The sequence below is a fragment of the Festucalex cinctus genome, chromosome 4 (assembly GCF_051991245.1).
Source record: "Festucalex cinctus isolate MCC-2025b chromosome 4, RoL_Fcin_1.0, whole genome shotgun sequence".
NCBI lineage: Eukaryota > Metazoa > Chordata > Actinopteri > Syngnathiformes > Syngnathidae > Festucalex > Festucalex cinctus.
Window position 1 is genome coordinate 7332910 of NC_135414.1, and position 15734 is coordinate 7348643.

The 15734-nt window shown below is 37.0% G+C and overlaps 1 protein-coding gene and 1 long non-coding RNA gene across 4 annotated transcripts in view; one reads left to right on the plus strand and one right to left on the minus strand.

Annotated features, from left to right (window-relative positions):
• myo1ea (myosin IEa) overlaps positions 1-15734 on the plus strand; it is a 58131-nt gene that overhangs the window by 10282 nt on the left and 32115 nt on the right. The window lies entirely within an intron of this gene.
• On the minus strand, positions 3276-7588 carry LOC144017537 (uncharacterized). 2 transcript variants are annotated; one of them, XR_013283205.1, is made up of 8 exons: positions 6816-7588; positions 6066-6207; positions 5863-5940; positions 5719-5789; positions 5553-5604; positions 5375-5437; positions 4760-4939; positions 3276-3577 (listed from the first exon to the last, which is right to left on the minus strand). It is a non-coding gene; the product is annotated as an uncharacterized LOC144017537 (long non-coding RNA). The 2 variants fall into 2 exon arrangements; XR_013283204.1 differs by having other exon boundaries at positions 6066-7588.

Here is a 15734-nt window from a genome sequence, read left to right on the forward strand (position 1 = left end):
AGCACTGCCATTCCCTCAGTGCCAGACATTTTACAAGATTTTAACCCATTTTTTTTTTTAACCTTAACCCCTAACCCTAACCCTTGCATGAGGTTCTCCTACATCCAGTGCTTTAAAAAAATCACAAAACCCGAGTTAATTCGGGGATGGGGGCGAGCCTCATATTAAATACCCGAGATAACTCGTGGGGGAGGAACAAATGAGTTACGACTTACGAGTGGCTCGACTTTGGACTTTTTTCACAATATGAGCTGTCACTCAGCTGATTTTTACTTTTGTCTTGAGTTCCAAGTAATAATTTGAGACACAAATCATACATGGTGTCAGTTTCACAACAAAAAGTTGTGTGGGGCATAGTTAACAGTTGTTCAAGAAATATGCCAAGTGCTTGCTCTATTTATACTGGTTCATTTGTAGCTGCGTTTCCATTACCCTTTTTCGCAAAAATAAAAGCGATATTGTACTAATTCGGGCGGCACGGTAGACGAGTGGTTAGCACGTCCGCTTCCCAGTTCTGAGGTCTCCGGTTCGAGTCCAGGCTCGGACCTTCCTGGGTGGAGTTTGCATGTTCTCCCCGTGCCCGCGTGGGTCTTCTCTGGGTACTCCGGTCTCCTCCCACATTCCAAAGACATGCATGGCAGGTTAATTGGGTCGTCCGAATTGTCCCTAGGTGTGCGTGTAAGTGTGGATGGTTGTTCGTCTCTGTGTGCCCTGCGATTGGTTGGCAACCAGTCCAGGGTGTCCCCCGCCTACTGCCCAGAGCCAGCTGAGATAGGCGCCAGCAGCCCCCGCGACCCTTGTGAGGAATAAGCGGTCAAGAAAATGGATGGATGGATGGATTGTACTAATTCGATAAAGTACAATTTCGAATTGTCGGTGTTTCCATTAAAGAGAGTTTCGCTTCTGAAGCGTAATTCTCGGAATGTCCCGTCTCGCGACACCTCGCTATTCGGCAGGAGGCACTCATGATGTGTACGGTAGACGCCCAGTGTAGTTATATTACTTTTAAAAACACTCTTCCCTTATCAGGCGGTTTCGGGCATTTAGTGTTTGTGTTGTTGTGTGTTTGCCTCGGCAGTCGACAAGTAGTTCCGACACGAAACTGAGTGGCCCCGTACTTCCTACTTCCTGTAATCCTTAAAATGTTGTCCCAAGCAGGCTGGGTAAAAGGTGGTTTACAAATAGTTAAAGTTTCTGATGTTTTCTGGTGCTAAATTAACCAGACATGGCAGGACAGGATTTCAAGCTCTCCTCTCCTCTCCTTCAACTTTCGAAGGAGGCTCGCTCGATTACACCTCTCTCTCTCTCTCTTTTGTGCTCATGACATGCAGTCGGGCAATACAAAACACTTTCAACATGTAAAACTACAATACAGTACCAAAATGAATAATTCTCAAAACAAATATTAGTCAATTGCAAGTAAATAAAAAAATACACATTAGCAAACAACGTGTCACATTCCTTTCCTCCGTGACCGGGCGGGCGTCACATGACTACTAATGCGCAAAAAGTGTTTTCATTAAACTTTTGCCAAATACTTCTTTTTCGATACGTCTCAAAAATCACCTCATGAGAGCGCAAAAACTTTTTTGCGATATTTGAGAGTTTTTTTTTTTTTTTTTTTTGCAAATCCAGTGTTTCCATTACCAGCTTACTTTTGCGAAACAAGCCTTTTGCATAAAACTGAGGGTAATGGAAATGCACCTATTGTCACTCCCAGTTGAAGCTCACTAAAAACAAAAAAAAACAAAAAAACATGTTGCTCAAACCACCTCCTTTGTCTTACGAAAGTCTGCTAGCTTGACACACAATGAAAAACGCTATGGGCTAACAAATGTATAATTTTTTTTCAGTCCGTCATATTCAGGATTGTTAGGCCTTGAGGGAAGGTCTGAGTGTAGATAGGTTGTTGAAAAGGCACAGAGGACATCTTGGTCCTCACCTCAGGTTTTAAAAGTGAGTGAGTGTACAATTGTTCTTCTCCATGTGTTAGGTACAAAGTGCCTCAGGATCATTGATTGAAACCTGAGTGTGAAGTTCTAGTGACACAGAAATTGGCCATGACTGCATATGATTTGTTTACATTCAACCATTACTGAGACTGCTCCATAAAAACTACTGTACTGTACTGTATTTGGTGTGACATTTTCCTGTCTTTGTTTCCCACAAGAGTTCCACCCTGAACCATAATCATCTCAGATACTATATATTTTGAGATGTTTTAAAACACTGATTCTGTCAGAGATGCTTCAAATAAGCCCAGCGGATAAACACTGCCCGAACAGAACTGGTGTGTAATTTTAGTTCATGATGTGTTTGGGATCTTTTCTTTGGCGGGACAGTGCACTACATACACGCACACCCTTCCCTGTAGGCACAGCATTATGTGACTTCCCAGATAGCAAAATGTGGTTGAATCAACGTTGAAATATAGTTCGGCTTAATTGTTGAATCTACGTTGAGATCTAAAGTTTAAATTATACAGAAAGCGCAAGGTTGATAAAATGTTGAGTCAACGTTTGCTTTCCAACCATATATCACTCAATATCAATGTCGTTTCAACCATAATCTAAATGAGAATCTACATGCATCTTTGGTTGATTTTACATTGAATTCTAACGTTTAAATTAAACAGAAAGCGCAGGGTTGATAAAATGTTGAGTCAACGTTTGCTTTTCAACCATAAATCACACAATATCAATGTCGTTTCAACCATCATCTAAATCAGAATCTACATGTATCTTTGGTTGATTTTACATTGAATTCTAACATTTAAATTATACAGAAAGTGCAAGGTTGATAAAATGTTGAGTCAACGTTTGCTTTGTAACCATATATCACACAATATCAATGTCGTTTCAACTATCATCTAAATCAGAACCTACATGCATTTTTATAGTGAATTAATGTGAGGAATAAATGTTTTAAGTTAATCATCATTTACATTGGAATTTACATCTAAATGTACATTATTATTATTACTATTATCATGCACATTAATATAGAACTACTTTTTTAAACTAACAAAAAATATTGGGTTAGTCCACTAGAAAAAAAAAAGTTACCGTATGTTTTTCACCTAGTGTTTCTGCAGATGTCTTACAACTTACTTGGATGTATTATTAGCTTGTTGTTTTCCTTAACCATACTTCCCCATATGTATGAAAATCTTAGGACAGAAAATATGTTTAATATTCAAACATTTATTAGAAATCAAAACACAGTACTTTGTAACTGAATTCTGGGGAGAATGGAGGCAAAGAAAATAACACCCGTTTGGTTTCTGCCTCAAATAATGTTTGTTTTTATTGTATTATTCTTTTTCTTGACAAAGGAATGAAATAAACATGAAATGAACTGTAGGAACATCAGTGTATAAAGCGGTAACCATTTCACTTTGACTGTACGTCAGTCCATAAAAAGACACACTAAATTTGACTTGCGTTCGCAGTTGCGTCCAAGGCACTAGCATTGCTTGGGATGCCACCGTTACGCTAATGAGCAAAACGCAGCCAATGCTTGACAGTAACACCAAAGTCCTGCTGAGTCAGTGTACGGTCAAGCTGTCGAGCAGCAACTGAAAGACAAGATTACAAAAGAGAAGAGAGTTAGTATCCAATACAATTTATTGTTTTAGAAAAAAAGCTGTTCTGTTGTTACAGTAACTATCAGTAAGTATTAAGTACCACTTTTTGTTGAATTTGACAATGTTGGTAAATACATGCGATGTCAATATAAAAACCACTGTAGATTTATTTTAGTTAATTAGGACAATTACAGAATGTTGAATGTGCAATGTAACTAGCTACTAGCATGAAAGTGTGTCGTGTATAGTTAGGTACATTGTTTATTTTATTTTCTATTTTTACGACGACTTAAAGAGGGTAATGGTCAGAGGCCATTGTTCAAATTAATAGCACAAAAGGAAAATGAAGTCTGGTTATTTGGAACGTCGTTAACTCGCTGTCTAGCTGGTGAAATTTAGAAGCTTCGGAGCGAGGACAGCATAAAGATGAAAAGGTAAGGGGAGTAGCGGTGAAGAAAAAAAAAAATACTGATTTTTACTGAGCTAAAAAAAATAATGTTGACATAATTTATTAGAAATGATTGACTTGTTTTGATAGCCACTGCTGTTGCAGGCAAACCTTGTGTTCCAATAAAATATTTTGCAAATATATCGAGTTGCGTATGCCTAAGCCAGGTCATGCTGCACCTCCACAAATAATGGTGCGACTAAATCCTGTGCTGTGCGAGCAACCAAAAATGTTACTCGCACCAGTGCTAGTAGTGGAAAAGTTAGTGTAGAGCCCTGGCCTGATGGAGTCCATCTTGACTGCAATATATTAATGAAAAGACAAAGATACATATACTAATTGCTGTTTTTGTGAAGTATCAATGATGGGGTTGTTTTTTTTTCATTGATTTCGGAATTGACCATTCTCTAATTAATAGATAAATAATGTCTATGTGGAGCCGCACTTTTAAAATGTGTCTTTTCTTAGTGTTTTTTTTTTAAAAGCTTTTTCTGGGAATTTTCAGTCATTCAAAAATATTTTTGGACAATTCAAAACAATTTTTCAGTTATACAAAAATGTTTTCGGAGAGTCAAACCCTTATTACGAGGTTTCGGGTATTGGAAGGATTCTGACTCCATACCCCAGGTGGAGTGATTTTACACAACAAAAGAAAGCAGCTCAGAACATTCTGCTCAAAAACAACTCTGTGTTGTAATAAGTAGTTTACATAGGCGATAACTCACCAAACATACAGTCTTGCATCACTGTCTCCTTGAATGCCTTCTTGCCAATGCAACACTTGTCTTGCTTCCCTGCCCAGTTGTATTCATTTAACAGCCCAGGGCATTTGTCATCACAGTTGCCATCATCCGTCTGATTAGGTTGTCCGAATTGGTGCCTTCAACGACAGCCAGGTGATTAATCTATGAGAGACGACATTATTATTATTATTAATTTAATTTTTGCACTCAACTTTTGTTGATAGAATTCTCCCGATGCCTGAAGATTTTACTTTGAAGTAAATTACATAACCTTTACTAAATTTTGCAATATTCATATACATCACCCCCTCTCCACCCCCCAGATGACTAATTAAATAACTAAATGACTAAAACTGAAAATAAAAATAATACATTTGTATTTCATTTTTGAATTGTATATTTTTCATCCGTTTTTACTTTCACTTTTAGTAATTTACTTATTTATTTAGTCATTTATTTATTTAGGCATTTATTTATTTTGAATTTTGGCAGTTTTGGTCCTCCATAATTATGCCTTACAAATTTGAAAAAAAAAAAAAAAGTGTGCTAAGATTTATGGTGATTTGGTTCTACAACAGTGACCTTTGAAAAACTTACCAACTACGAATACAGTATTTCCCTTTCTTCCGGTTGGTCCCCAAGCACCGCAAAAAGGGTTGCCTGAAACAAACAGAAGACCCTGTTCAACATTTTTTTTTCACAATGTGATTGTGTTCTTTCATAATCATAGTAGTTATTATTACTCACAAGTTAAATTAACAATGGGTCTAGGTACCTGTTGTAGAGCTGTAATTGTGTTTGTAGTCTTGAAAAAGTGAGTTGTGCACCTAAACAATATCAACAACACAGCATGTAAGTTTCAAACTTACTGTACAAGTCAGCAATGTGTTACCGCAATAATATCATCACAATCATGTAGTACAGTGCGCAGAATCATTTACCTGTCTTGCGCTACTCCTCAGAATGGATTTTGTGGACAGAACATTTTGAAGAAACACTCAGAGCCTGAAACCTGAGCACAACCGATATTCTATTAATTATTATGTTATCTTATATTATGAATTCTGAAAACATACCAACATTACCTTAAAAAAATTTGCACTTTGCCCTCTTCCTCCTTATAGGTAAGACAGACCTCTGCATGTTCTCCTTCCCCATTAAACCTGTGCCAAGTTATATTCTCTGTCACTAATTTCAACATTTGGATGTGGTGAAAGGTAGTTCACCTAAGCTTTCTTCAGATTCTTAGAAATGAATATTTTGAGTGTTTGTTCACTTGTTTACTTACCAAAGAGGTTCACCAAGCTCTGGCCAAGGTACAACATGCCGTCTTAGTTTGAATAAGTAGTAAATTACTAATTAGCCATCTGGTTTCGAAGACGCTGGCACCACCTGTACGCCATGTGACTCGTCAAAACAGCACAAGTTACCTGTACATCAACAGACAACAAATGATATTAAAAGCAACAAAGTACAACATTTACACCTTTGTTTTATTACAGTGTGAAAAAAATGTGTTCATTATAGGCTCAATAATTAGTAATTACTAAAAAATACTTTTACTTCCCTCAACAAATAAATATCCTGAAGCATGATTCGACTAGATTTCGTGATGAATTAAGTTATATACAGAAGTTAAACAAATTACAGATAAACCTTACATTACTATACAAGTGGACTTAATTTACTTTAAAAACTAAACCTAAAAGAAAACGCTATTCAATGTTCTATCTTCAACTGTTAAACCAGCCTGTTAAAAACGACTGAAAAAAAGATACATTCTTCATGTAAACACTCCTGTAGCCTTCAGTGCCGTTCGTTAGCTTACTAGCATATCAGCAACATATTACACAGATAGGCTTGTAGTAACTCTCATTGTTAAGAGGCCGTCGGAATTAGCAACTTAGCTTCAACGTTTAGGATCATTCGAAACAATTTCTTCACTAAAACCACCTCTAAAGACCAATATGCTTAGCGACCCAACTGACAATGGACATGGTGATACATATTTGTTTTATTTAATGTAACTTTTACCGACCTGAAACACAGAACGTCGACGTTTGGATTCCCGCTCTTAGCACGGCTGTCGGCAATTTGAAATTCTTCTTCTTCTACGCTGTGTATGACTGTGTGTGTCAGTCTGGTTAGTAGCATGTCCCGCCATCTAGTGGCGTACTGTGGAACAGCGATCCAATAACGTTAGAAAGTACAGTAGATATTTAAATCAACTCGATGAAATTAAAATTGTATGAGATATATAATAGATTTTTAAAACATAACCTGGGAAATGTGTGTAACGCATAAGTCATTCCTCTTTTGTATTTTTTTAATATAATATTATGCACACAATGTACATATCACACAGCACTATAAAAAATACATAATTCAAGCTCTGCATATTTTACAATACAAGCTGAATATTATCCCAGAACAATGTAATATTTGGTGCTAGTGATAATTTGGTACCTTTTTATATGATTATACTCGCAGAGTTGCGTCTCAATAAAATAGCTTCATTACAATATTGCCCCCTAAAAGCTTTACCTCTGAATCAGATTTCCACTAAATGTAAATAATTATCTCTTTCATATGAATATTCATAGTTGTTTTTATTTTAGAATTGTTAGACTTAAAGTTTATGCGTTGCAGGTTGAAACAAAACTGGTCAGATAAAATGAGATTTTCTCTGATCAGCCAGTGAGTGCACCTAACTAAATATTATGGCATTGAAACTATTAACGGGAAAATTTAGATAACCACACACGCACGCACGCACACACCAATGTCTGTGAAGTCAATTCAGTAGTTGTGTCAATATGAAGTCATAAAATATCAAATGTAAAACATAGGAAAATTAAATACTTACCCTTGAATCGCTACAAAGAAATGGTGAACGCACGTTCGAAGAACTTCTCTCTGGAAGCTTCATGAAAGTTCGTTCACAGAATTCACACACAAACTTTGATTGTTTGACCAGAAACATATTGAAATGTCTGTGTGATGATGTATTAAAATTCTTCTTAACATCTGTTATGCAAATAAGTATGTGTAAAAAAAATGTGTGTAGAAAAAATAAATAAATCTGAAACTGCATTTAAGAGTGGGACAAGACTGGCTATACATATGTGGCCCAGAGTTGTAAATTGATAGCTGGGCCAGATGCGTCACACAGCAACTGGCCCACATCCTGTTTGCCAGAGTCAAGCCAGTGCCACCTTTGCTGCTCCTGGGCCATGTTCGGCCCACATGCCTTATGCCAGTGTCGACTGAATGCCACCTGTGCCGGACTTATGCCGGATGTGGGCACATATTTTTGATGACTGGGCTGAAATGCACAAACTAGAAACTCTAACGTGTACAGTTTATTTGGTGGAAATGCCAGGTGTTTCGAGTACATTCAAATAATTTACAAGTTTTGCAAATACAGTGTTCCCTCGTTTTCCGCTGGGGTTAGGTACCAAAAAATACCCGCAATAAATGAAATCCGCAAAGTAGTTAGCTTTATGTTTTATATTTATTATAAATGTTTAAAGACTCTAACACCCCCCACCCACCAACCTGTCCCCAAAATACTTCCCCTCCCCCTCTCCTAGTCAATTTCTCAGCTGAAGGGAAAAAAAAACGAGAAGGGCAAACATAGATTCAACGTTAATTAAACATTGACCTTTCAAACGTTTTAATTCAACCAAAATACAACGTTGATTCAATGTTATCTTTTAAACACAAACTTCAATGTTAACATAATGCTGTTGAATCAATGTTGATTGACCAATCAATCTTCAACCGTAACCAAAAATCATCCATTTTAACCCTAATTCAACGTTGAATAAACATCTTTTGCTATCTGGGTTCACAATTAGTCAGCGCTCATGTTACCACCATCCAGCAAAAGTCACAAATTACTAGTGTCTACTCTTACTCTTCTTGTGTGAAGTTGAGCTCTTGTGTGAAGTTGAGATCGTTGGCATGATGTCAAAATACACATGGAAACCGAGTATATGGTCTCACTGGTCACAACATTCGGCACATTTGCACAACCTAATATGAGTTGTGAGTGACAAACATTCTGTCCTTATAAAACTGCTAGTCCTTTGTTAGTTACTATGTTAACAATATTTCTGGGTTATGACTGCTGTTTGGAGTGTTTTGGATGTTTCAACCCCTCTTAACTCATCAGAGTACAGCACTAATATTAGTCATTCTTAGGGTTATATTTCAGCTATGTAGATGTTGTTTAGCATTAGCATTAAGCTAGCGGACTGAAAGGCTAAGCGATGTGGTTGTTTAAAATGCATGAAGTGTAATTGTCCTTGGTCTGTTTAATTTTGACAGTTAGCTTCAATGTTCATGCTCTCCATTTCGTGTTTGATTAAGAGTCATGAAAGTTCCATCAAGGCACGTGCAGCAATTCGGCAAATTAGCCGAATTTGGTGGATGGAGTTCAGAGAACAGATTTGCAGTACTGTTGTCCAAATATTATCTCTTCCGCTTAAACTAAACCAGATCATTCTTAGAATCAAAGAAACAGTCTGTCAAGACTAAAGCTTGTTGCTTTTTGGCCAGTAACAAAGTATATACAATATTACAATTTTTTTATTTGGACATGTAAAGGTTTGAAGGTGAATGAATAATTTTTCACAACATTCTATAGTGCCAACCACTCCTCAGTGACATTGTGTTGTCCAACGTATTCCCTAAGATAGATTGCTGAATATTAAATAACAAGCAAAATTCATGACTCTATTGATTTCCATATGACATTCAAATTGAAAGCACACCGCCAATGTTGGAAGCTAGACAAAAGAAAACGACGACTGCATGACAAGTCGCATCCACCACATGTATTTTATTCCTTCTTTCTTTCAAGTGTGCTTTTATTACTTGGCTTGTGGATTCAAAACAGCTATAGATGTCATATTACATTTTATGTAATTATCACTTCTATAATGTATGATTAATCACACATCTTGACTTTTTTTTGTTTTGTTTTTCCCATTACAAAACAAGGAGGCAACTTTTTTTTTTTAATTCTTATTATTTTGGAAGAAAACTTTAAGGTTAGTTAGAGACTCTTTTATAGACAAGTTTCACCAATTGCTGTACATCAAAGTGCATTCATTTGTGACATATGTTTACAAAATTGGCTCAGTAGAGGCTTAATCCTTGGCTCTATCAGTGGCCTTTTTGTCAGGGACCAGTAAGGAGAGTAATCTGTAATTGTGGATTTAATCTCTGTATCCCTCTGCTAGCCAAATTGTCACAAGAAATACTAATTTAATTTTCTTGGCTACCACTATAGCCTATATATGTTTCTACCTTATTCCGTTCTTTAGTAATCACCATTCAAAAATAGGTAATTTGAGTGACATTGAAAAGATACATTTTTTGCACAACACTGACTTAGATATTATTATTTTGTTTATTGACACTCTGTGAATTAGATTTAATGTGACAAAGGCTTTGATCATTCATGTCATCCTTGAAAACGTTCAATTTCATCATATCAGTCATGTTTCATTGTAACTTCATATACCGTGAGCCCATTGAAAAAAGATACAATGCTGCCATCTGCTGGCATAGTTAGTGGGTGTTTTTGATTCCACAAGCCATTGAGCAGGCAGTGCCGCACAAGACGTTGCACTGCCCATTGAGAGAGGGGGGGAAAAAACAAAAAAAAAACCTTAGTAAACGTCAATTAATGTTTGTGGCGGCATTCATTAGGATTTTAGCATACGTCATTAAGCGTTTTTGGCGGTCAAAAAGTTAATCAAATAACTCAAATAATTGAATAAGTGAAAGCAAAATCGGGCTAATGTTAGTGTAGTCCTAAGCACCACTCCATTTACGGGATCATTTCACACTTAACGATAAATAAAGTGCAACCTGAACGATCGCCAACACAAGTACCATAACTGTGAATGTGAGCTAAAATAAATTATTATGAAACATGCATATGTAGAAATTATTGTAATGCCCCCAAAGGTGCTCAGAGATAGACATAATTTCAATCACTTAATTAAAGAATCGTGTAATAAGCGCATTCATACATGATCTGCCAATAGCCACTTCAACATGCCTGACTGATGGACTAGTGACTGACAGCCACTCTATACACACGCACACATTTGCTGACACCCAAGTCAGGCCCGTGATTCACAGCCATAAATAGTCAAAGTCACAGATACTACAGGAGAACATGTGGATGGTGACCCCAAGTGGCCAAAATAAAATAAAAAATAAAAAGAAATTATTATTGAATAATTGTATAATCGCTAATCGCTAAAATACTTAATTCTAATAGTTCACTGTGCAGTAAAAAAAAAAAAAAAAAAATCATGGAAATTTGGCAACACATTGCTGTTTTGTTGATTATAAAATGTATTCAAAGGTTTGAGCACAGGTACAAGAACATATTTGAAAGACAAATGAATCTTGAAGTACCTCATCAATTATATGGAAATAATTCCTCGTCAATTAATATCCGTTTAGTTACACTTTGCTCCTCATATGCTTGGACTTCCGACAGAGATCATTTCTTCAAGACACATCGTATGACAGGGAATCTTTCATTTTGCGGTAGACACAATCACATTCTGTAAAGCACTTCCTCATAGTCTGTCGTTTAGTACAAGTAGGGCAATTTCTCAAAGTGATTAGCGGCCTCGCTTGTTTCTAATTTTAGGAGGGCGGGCTGTGTTTCTCATGCTTACTGCGGTAACACTGGCTGGACTGTGTGTCAGCTTCTGCGGTGGAAAAGCACAGAAGGAAGAAATGAGGGGAAAAGTGCCGCTTATGATACTGAATCAAAGCCAGCCATTTCCTGTTCGCTGAGCCAGCTTCTGCTCAGCACTCTCCATATATGGTGATGGTATTTGCATGAAAGGGGAAGTGTTATGGATTAGGACGGATACTGGAATGCCTTGAGGGGAAAAGCCTCTAACCTTGAGTTTGGGTTTAGTTTATTGCTTGAGGTTTATTAGTAAACAAATTAGGGGTGTCAAAATTAATGTGTTAATTTTTAGTTAATTTAAATTAAATTTAAATTCCTGGGGGAATTCCAGTCGCAAAGCAGAAGACACGTCCACGTCAAAATTTAGCAGTAATGAATTTTATAATAATGCATAATATATTTGTGGAGATTGGGGGCAAGTTGTATTTTACAATTTTAAAAATGTGCAGAATTTCACATTACTTCATGTTAAAGATTAGATCGCTCTAAATATGAAAAGAAAAATGCACTGAGCTGTCGCCAGTGTCTTACAAATGTAATAATGCCATCTAGTGGCATAAAAATGACCAACTCAAATCAATTTCAAACTTGTTTTTTTACAGTACATCTTTTTAATTTTAACTCAATTTTATGAATTAATATGAAATTACTGCATCAATGACTAAAAGATGCAGCCATATTTCTATTAATTTATCATTTTCTTTTTCTACTTTTATCTTAAGAGTATGAAAACTTAGAAAAAAATATTTTATTGTACATTTAGGGCAGGTAAAAAAAAAAGTGATTAATCGTGAGTTAACTATTGAAGTCATTAATTATGATAAAAAAAATTAATCTCCTGACACCCCTAAAACAAATATAAGCTATAATACACTGAAGTTTAAATTCCATGGTGGAGAACCTCATTGAACATAATACAGCTTTGGCAATTTGGTTGGAAAGTGACATCGATCTCAACCACTATCACACTTGAGCACTGACCTTTAACCCTACGCAGCCCAGTGTGCAGTCAATCATGACAACTCCCAGGCATCTGTGTGTGTGTGTGTACTGGATGTGTGTGCCGCCTTGTTTCCCTGGCCAGCTCCTCCCTGCCTGTGATTGTTGATGTAAGACTATTTTCTCAGTCGTCTTGCCTCATTAAACCAGCCCGAGTCAAAACACATGAAGCCATTCTCCCAACATTTGACATGCACCTCCTACGTGCACAACTTATTAGTTCCCTCATCATGAATCTGCACTTTTTAATTTCAGACAGGTTAATTGCGGCGCACTTGTTTTTTGTTTTCCTTTTTCGCACTGGAGAGTTTTCCCACACACTCTCTGTTGTCAATTAGTGACATGAGGCATTTGTGGGTCTTGGTTTTGTCTGTGGTGCCAAAACATGCTTATGTAAAATGCTCAACATGTTTTTTATCGCATAAAGCATTGGAGATATTGTATGATTCTTTTACAAATAGCATTCACAGAGAAGTCACTTGTCCTTTTAGTATGAAGAACACAAATGTGCTAGGTACAGTACTTGAGATCTTAAAATAGCTCAAAATGTTATCATCTGCTTGTGAATCAATTTAGTTGAGTTGAAATGCTGTTGATCTTCTTTTTTTTAGGTTCCATGTTTTTAATGAAGAAAAATAACACTGTTTTACTTAAAAATATCAAATGTAATATAAGGGAATGTCATGTAGTGATAAACTGCTTTTACTGGGGCAAGCCAGGTCACAACAACCCTAATGCATGCATTGCATACCTTTTTAAGGGGTGTGTCCTAGTGAGTGATGTCAGGAACTTGGCCGGTTAATCTGCCTATGCTCTTCAAGGTGTGAGTTTTGGAGAAAAAAAGAAAAAAAAAAAAGGTGTGAGTTTTGGCTAACTGTAGAATGTGCTATTGTTTTTTTTAGCCATCTGTTTCATTATTCAAAAACAATGTGAATTCTGCCAACTTACTTCAGTGCTGTGCATACAATGTGGATATTACATTTTGAAAAGAGAAAAAAGCCTCTTGTATGTTTCTCAAGTGGCGTTCTGTACGCTGAAATGTCACAATTTCAGACCGACAGATGAAAACGTGACGTTTTTATTGTCATTACATCCAGTTCCTTTATCACTTATCCTCAAACGCATCGTGGGTGAGCTGCAATACATTTGCGAAGTTATAGTAATACTAATACTAATACTACTACTACTACTAATAATAATATTATTATTATTATTATTATTATTATTATTATTATCATCTGTTGATAAAAATACAAGTAGCCTGCAGAAAGTAGCTCAGTACAATGGTGTAAAAGTCGTATCTCTCCTACTGTATAATCATGGAACACAGTATTGTGTGGGTATGGAAATTTTTTAAAAACGTTCTAAAATGGCTGGCAGTGAATTTAAGTTGATGTAATGAAGTAAATGTTGTTTTTGTTGCCTTATGAGAACGACAGATGCATTGCGAAAAAGATGCGTTTGTCAAAAGCCCCGACAAATTGTGCCATTTGCTCTTCTGAGTCTATAATTAACACCAATTGTAGCATAGTCTCCTCCCACTACAAACCAAAAGTACTGCACAGTAAATTCTGTCAAGTCAATTTGACTCTATTTAGATAGGGACCAAACAGACTCAGTTTTAGAGTAATATTTACACTTGGAAGAGCGTGAAACAAAGAATTGTAAAAAAAATAAAAAATGATTCAAGGTAGGAACGAGGTCTCACAACCTTCAGTATGAAAGACAGCCCATCTACTCACTGAGCCACGCAGCTCCTGCTTTCTGCCAGTATATCGCTCATGTCAGCTGCAGCTGATTCCATGATTGCATGGAATCTTCCGAACTCCAACAGCCCAAAAATGACCTTTGGTCTCTTGGAGAAAAGCAAACAGTAGGAGGGGCATAGCTCAGGTGGTAGTGTGGCAGTCGCCCAAGCTGAAGGTCGTGAGTTCGAACCTTAACCCTTGAGTGAGTTTTATTATTTAACATTATGAATTTAACCTTCATGAGGTATGGATCAATTCTTCCAGATGTGACATTGGCATGTTATTGTAAAAAGGAAAGTTTTCCCCCTTTGCCCCACCCAAAAAAGAAAAAAAAAAAGCAGTAAAACATGTTAATGGGCGTGAGCTGTAGGATTAATTAGGCGTTAATTTGTCATTGTAGCAGAAAGGGAAAGTACCCGGGTTACTCTGCGAATGCTGTGAACATTTTCCGCCATCACAGTGTGTAAAGTGGTTGATTTTCTTCTTGTAAAGTCTAATTTCACCCTGGAAGATGTTAAAAACACACCAGTTCTCTCTATAACAAGTTAATGAGTGACTGACTTTCCACGGGATTTTAATACTGGCTTGTTATTATCTCTAGAAAGGAACATTTGTTTAATACAGTTCCAGTTTTGATCTGATTAGATCTTGGCGGTAGATTGGTTATTCTCTTTTTCCTTTGCCAGTATGATGAGCTAGACTCCCTTTACCACGCTTCCCCTCTCAGGAGGAAGTCAAAGGTTAAACAGTGGATGCTCTCCGAGTGATTTGCCGTCACCGGCCACACCGCGATGTGACCTTCTTCCACAGTAGCCACACACTGAGTGACACAACACTGACTCATAACGCATGATGGATGACCTCACAGTCGGCTTAAGCAAAACAAGAGATGCGGGCAGAGTGTTCGGATGTGGACAGAAGTCGGATCCAAAAGGAAACACTCATCATGCTGCAGCAATCACAAAATGTGCAGATTGTGAAAAAGTTTCTTTTTGTCTGATTACCTCATAGATGGGGAGGTGCCTCAAAGCCACACTGCTTTTTGTTTTTTTTCTCCAGCCAAATTTTTGTACTGCTTATCTTCACTAGGGTCATGCATGTGCTAGAGCCTAGTCCTGTTTTATAAACACAAACAATTTTTGTTATTGATTTTGTGTACTATTTATTTTTAGACATTGACTCTTAAAATATTACTGTACTGCTTTATCCATCCATCCATTTTCTTGACCGCTTATTCTTCATAAAGGTCGCGGGGGGTGCTGGAGCCTATCTCAGCTGGCTCTGGGCAGTAGGCAGGGTACACCCTGGACTGGTTGTCAGCCAATCGCAAAGTTGTTGTTGTTGTTTTTTTTTTCTGATAGTTTTTTTGTTGTTGTTGTTGTAGAATCTTCATCAAATAATTAACTAAATCATCCATCCATCCATTTTCTTGCCCGCTTATTCCTCACAAGGTTCGTGGAGGGTGCTGGAGCCTATCTCA